Genomic DNA, 7,148 nt, shown 5'->3' with positions numbered 1-7,148 from the left:
CAAAATAAAATAGAATTAAAATCAAATTAAAGATGTTCTATTGGGCATAAATGCATAATGTCCATGTATGTGAAAGGAAAACAATTGAAGTTAATTAAAAAAGCTTAGTAGCATAGCATACATTGTATAATAATTCCATTTCATTGCATTTTTCTTTTGGAAAAGCAAGCATGGAGGGGGTTAGTTCAACATTATTGGATGTGATGTATAATGTAATATATAATATATAGTTGAGGTAAAGGAGAACCAATATTGTTATGAGATTTAAACTGATTGGAATATAATTATAATTATTTATTTATTATCCTAACTATTGTATTAAGAAGAGATTATTTATTAATTTGCAATGATCTTGTTGCCTTACTTAGCAAGAATGCATACCAAAATGGAACTGAGCTTGTGAATAACAAATCAAAATAAATTAATAATATATCAAGCACCCAGACATTATTTAATTAATTAGTTATTATTACATGAAATATATATAATCCTTTATTCTCATCTAATCGCAGAAAGGGTTTTGGACAAATATGCTTTAATATAAAATCATTGAAAAGTTACATCCCCAGGCATGTCTAATCAAACTTTTTGGTAGCTTATAGTATAGTAACAATGATTGAAAATTAATATGGCTGATATTAAAAAGCATTAGAAGAAGTGGAGGACATGACCCACATTGATTCTATGCCATTTAATAAAATTTTAGTTAAGTTGCTTCACATATGCTATGATGATCAGTGGAACTGTGGAAGCAATGTTTTCTGTAATGCAAAGTCATACCCTAAATTTTTTTTTCTAATAATATCTTTGAATCAGACAAGTCAAAATCTAATTCTTCTCAAATCAAAATTTTATTTAAAATTTTTTGTTAAATAATATTACATATATAATATAAAATTAAATTCTCGACATTTATTTAAATAAATGAGTGAATTGACCATTCAAATAGCTCATATTAATTACTTTTAATTTTAATTAATTTCCTCCTATTATCCAGGCTCATGGAAGAATGTACATTCAATTTGGTTCTAAGATGCGCACATACACACACTATATATATATATATATATATATATATATATATATATATATATATATATATATATATATATATATATATATATATACTCTGATGAAATATAAAGTGTTTTGTTGCGTGAAAAGTGTATAAAAAGCTCCCATTTAATGGAATAATATATTTAGTGGCAACTATGTGATTAATATGAAGTTATGAAGATACACTACTAGATAAAAATTATTTTTTATCGATTATTTATTTTATTTTTAGTGGCAATTATTTATATTAATCGTCTATAATTTGTCGTTAAAAAATTTTAGCGATAACTATACAATTATCAGGTAAAGACTTTTTAATGATCATAAAAAATATATATATAATTGTGAATTGTCATTATAACATATAGTAATAACGATAAATATATAATTACTAAAAAAATATAAGTTAAATAAGACATATAATATATATTATTGTCACTAAAATTTTATTAAAAGTGATTTTGCTGCAGTGGAAATAATACATAAATAAATAAATATAATATATATGAAAAAAAATCCGTAGTGAATATTTTAATGGAGAAATACAAAATCCAATCGATTTAAGCATGATTTTTGGTTTTCTTTAATGCAAACATACATAATTTTTAACTCTTGGAGAACATCTAAATTAAAGCAAGATAAGTGTGAAACATAAAATTAATATAATCATCACCACCACTTCATCAGTTCTCATATGTTCTTGCAATTTTCTAACGTTTAGTAGTGTGTGTGTGAGTGTGTAAGCACACCCTGCCAATTTGATTTTAAATTAGGTTTTTAATAATGGTTCTTATTCAAGGTGTGAAACGGGACAGAAAAAAAAAAAAAAAGAAGGAAAAGAAAAAGAACAACGCATTATATATATAGATAGGAGACGAGAAACCATTCTAAAATGGTTATGAAAAGAGAATATGTATTTGTACATATTATGTGTTCGTGACACACACAAGAAAAATGAAGAATCCTTGGATGGTTCACAAATTAAAAGTATTCTATTTTTTTTTAAAAAAAATAGACACTTTTTTCCCTATGAATAACATTTTTTTTTGTCAAATAATATATGTGATATTTCGAAGTCTTAACATTTAACAATATAATATTTCCAGCAAGAAAAAATATTTTTAGTAGTAATCTATTTTGTTTTTAGCGACAATAATAAAAATAATCGCTAATAACATATTTATCAATAGCTAAAAAATAATTATTTTATGATTTGTCGCTAAAACTTTTTAATGACAGTTACAATCATTATCAAAAAAGATATTTTTAGTAGTCATAAAAATTTTATAATTAATAATAACAATAATAAATACATAATTGTCACAAAGAATTAAATTAGCTAAAAAAATAGTAATGATTAAGTAGTTTTGTTTAATTCTATACTTGCAATTATTTCTTTATAATTCTCTATCAAGTAATCAACTTAATGATAGTTTTTATAAAAATTTAGTATCTAAACATGGCATTTCTCTTATACTTATAATTGTTATTATCTTCTTTTTATCTGTTATTTTAACACGTGTCAAAAACCAGCATATTTCCATGAATCTAAAACCAGCATAATAATATATTCTTTGATGAGTTGATGGAAAAAGACAAGAAAAGGAATAGCATATTCAAAAAGAAAGTGCAAGTAACTATTAACAATAATGTAAATGATTAGGGATGACAAATATTACTAGAACTCTCTCTTAAATATATTGTTATTTGGGTAGCATTTATTTTAAAGTATTGAGTCGAAAATTAGGAAATTAGAATTTAATATTATATTTGTTATTGGTCTAGAAATTAGTACTAAAATTTCAGTTTCTGTCTCCAAAATTTTAATATTTCAGTATCTCTAGAAAATGAAGATATTATAGACTGAAATTTTTAGAAATAAAGACTGAAATTTTAATAACATTTTATACCTAAAATATCCGATTTTAATTAATTAATTCCAACTTTATTTTTTGTGCAAATTAAATTAGAGCTTCATTTTTATTTTAATCCATGTCTCCTACTTTACACCAAACACAATACTAAGACTTATTTTAGTCTCTGTCATTCACTTTTGGTCTCTCAGTCTCAGTCTCTCAATCTCTATCTCTCTTCCAAATAGGGGTATTCATGGATTGGACCCGATCCGCATATCCGCGGTGTTTATCCGAATCCGATAAAAAATTGCGGATATGGATCCGATCCGCAAGACTTTCGGATCGGATCCGCACACTAATCGGATCGGATTGTGATTTTGTGTTGCTATCCGCATATCCGAAAAAATAAAGAATTAAATAACTAAATATTCTTTTTATGTTTTATTTCAACTAATAATCATCATATATGTTATATTATTTTAATTTATTATTTAAGAAAAGTATGTTTAATATTATTTTAAGAGTAAACATATTTAAAAGAATAGAAAAATGAATTTTATTGATATTTTTTAATAAAAATAAACTTTTAAAAATATTTTTGTGTTTTGCGGATATATCCGATATCCGAGCCGATCCACAAATGTACGGATCGGATTGGATCGGATCCAACCTTTAAAACTGCGGATATTGGATCCGATCCGATTCGATGATTTTAGCGCAAATCGGATCGAAATTTTGGCCATATCCGATCCGATCCACTCCGCGTGCACCCCTACTTCCAAACGCTACCTTGAGAATATGATCAACATACATAAGTTTAAATAGCTTATTTATGTATATAATAATAATAATAATAATAACAATAATAATAATAATAATAATAATAAATATGAAATTAAATAAAATAGTAAGTATTTAACACTTTAATTAAGAGTTATTAGATCCAAATTTTAGAAATAAACAAAAATTTACAAATATATATGATAAAAGGTATTTAAAAAAAAAAACTTCACTTATTTGTGAGTGTCTATTGAATATATTTTTTGGTAGCTAGGTTTATGCTTTATATATATCATATCCGACTTAGTGCTAAGCTTGCTTTCAAAAACTATGTATCAAAATTACTTTGGTATCTTTGAACTAAGATGTTTGTCACACCACACCAGCCACCATCACGTCCCTAACCCTAATCTAACATATTAATTAAACATTACAAGCTAATTAAGTGTTTAGGGTACTTCCCAAAGCCACCTGTTCTATTTATATATCCTTTCTTTTTTTCTTCTTTTGGTTTGTCACCTTTAATTTATTGCTCACGTCCCCACTTAGTTATGTGATGATTAGATTGAACTTGTTATAATGTTTTCAGTACACATAAAATTATTATGATATTAAGCTAAGGAGGCGATTTTATAGGGTAATCACTTAGTTATGCTTTCGATGAGTTAATCATAATCAACGTGAAATGCTTAAGAATGTCAACCAAACAATTTAAAATTCACTAATGCGTAATTAATTAAAGTACTTGTAGTTGCACGCCAGACCCTATTTTCTATACTTAATTATTGACTTAGGTTTTGTTTGGCAAAGAAAAAAAAAGTTTAGGTAATCAACACTTCTTCCAGCCAATTTTTAACAAATTAGCCAATTTTATAAAAAAAATTCAAAATTTAATCAAAAAATATTTAAAATTATTAAAAAAATCTAAAACTTGAGAACAAAAAAATATTTAAAATTATTAAAAAAATATCTGAACCTACAAGAAGCTGCCACTGGCACTACAACAAAATAGTAAAGTGGTGGTGGTTATTTGGGGTGTGGCAGCGGTTATAATTGCCGCTATTTTCGATTTTCGGCGGTGAACAAAGCGCGGCCAGGTCAACCATCGGTACAGCAGCGGCGGCGATTTTGAAGAACCGCTGGAATAACCGCCGCGAGGGTCACTCGGCAAATAGCGGCCATTTGAAACCGCCACTATGTTCTCAATCAGGCAGAATAGGTGTATGGTGGCGGTTACCAAACCGCCGCAAAATGAGCTTTAAGCGGCGTCTGATATGATTTTTGTTGCGATTTTAAACCGCCGCAATACCTGCAACATATTTTAAAAAAAATTAAACTTATATATAAACTACTTTCTAATGCTTTGATCCTAATAAAAAAATTACTACTACAATATTAAAATCTACAACTCAAAATAAAATAGAAAAAGATACCAAAATAATATGAACATTGTATTTCAAAATATAATATATATTTAATAAGTCTTACATAATCATAAATCAAACACAACCAGTGTTTCACAACTATATTTACATATCAAAGTAAATTCAAATAACGCAATCCTAAAATTGAATTAGAAAAGAGTTTTGCTTCTATTATTTAACTATGCTAAAAGCCTAAAATAAACAGTCACTTTGATAACAAAAGTCTTCAGTCAATTCAATCATAAAACTTTATAATCAAGTCATGGAATAGTAGAAAGTGGCCTTGTCTCCATTGGTAAGTCTACAACCTAGGATTAAAAATAAGTAAAAATATGTTAGAATAAAAACAAAGACCATTATATAATTGAAGTCTAACATTAATAGGCATAAACCATCCGAACAAATAAGGATAATGACCAACAATAACTAAATCATTGTTTTACTAAATCATTCACAATGAAAGATTCACGAAAAAAGAACAAAGTATAATATTTACCGCATTATTTATAGCTGTAGGAAAGTTATGTGGCACTTTTCCACCCATATAATGATTAATGAAATATGTCACCTGGACTTGTAATAAGAAAATTGTTGTTTTATTCTCTTATAATTCTACTTTCATAGAGCAAACTTTAGCCATATCAAAGTCATGATTGCATGAAGAAAATACTCCTCCTAAACTATTAGTAGATTTCATGACTTGGGATGGACAAACACCAAATCCTACACCTCTAACACGATCGGGTGACAATACACATTGATGATATTTTTTCTTATCAATGATTTCAAAAAGGTAATGACAAGGAATAATTGAACAAAATATCAAATAAAAAGGGCCATTTTTTAACAATTTAAGTTCATCCTTATTAAACCACTGATGATCACAATATTTATAGTCCTTGTCAAACCGCCGAACCACTGAGATATCATTTTCTTTTCTTTTCATCTAAATTATTAGAATTCAAAAATTACAAGTTCAACCTCAACTAATTTAATTTAAGTTAAGCCCTTAACATTGATTTCATATTCAGTCAAATCAAAAGATTTAATTTCCATAATTTACGTGCATAGTAAAGTGTTTGGAGTTGAAATTAAATTAGGGATATAGAATTGATTTTGATATTTGTAAAAAAAAAGCTAATTATGTATTAGGCTGAAAATATTAGCTTAGGTTGTAACTCTAAAGAGAATAATGTAATCTATGTCAATAATAATAATAATAATAATAATAATAATAATAATAATAATAATAATAATAATAAACTTATAAGATTGACCTTTTATCCAAGACTAATTAGAATAAGAATGAAAATACTGATGCTTTCTTGGAAGAAATTATTGGAAGACTTTGCTTTCTTTGGTACATTATTTAGTACTTAGGATTCATTTGGTTAAAAGCAACATTTTTTAAACAATAACCAGCTTTTACTTACGATCATAAACCTCAAAAAAAGATTTATACTTATAAACTATTTCGCAACTTAAAAATCTATCTTTTTACTTACCAAACTACTAGATTGTTTCAAAAAACTGTTTATAGAAATTATAAAACATGCTCTAGGTGCATTAGTGATAAGGGGTTCATTAGTCCTAATCTTTCTATTCAATATTTTCAATTTTAGCAACACCACACTTGACTTCATCTTATGAATTTTGACTCAAACATATTTGAGACAAATACAAAGAAGGAAACAGTATGCAGGCTGAATGACTTGCTCAATTTCTCAACTGTCACAGATTCACTTGAGATTTGAGAATAAAGTACACATAATCCTAAACATATCAACACACACAAACTGCACTACATCTCTTTGCGTAAGTATCTATATAAGAAGATATATATATATATATATAAGAAGCCTGTATTAACATGAGAGCGCTGAGGATAAATTTGTTAACCTTGTTTCCTCCTTGCTTCAGCTTTTGCAAAGAATTCTCTCCATTCATCAGTTAGAAAAAAATTGGCGCGTCGTCTTCTTCCTCGTCATGTAGCTCCACATGCTCCAGCTCTTATGAACTCCTGATACGAACA

This window comes from Arachis hypogaea, chromosome 10, assembly GCF_003086295.3.
Source record: "Arachis hypogaea cultivar Tifrunner chromosome 10, arahy.Tifrunner.gnm2.J5K5, whole genome shotgun sequence".
Classification (NCBI taxonomy): domain Eukaryota; kingdom Viridiplantae; phylum Streptophyta; class Magnoliopsida; order Fabales; family Fabaceae; genus Arachis; species Arachis hypogaea.
This window is presented reverse-complemented; position numbering follows the sequence as displayed.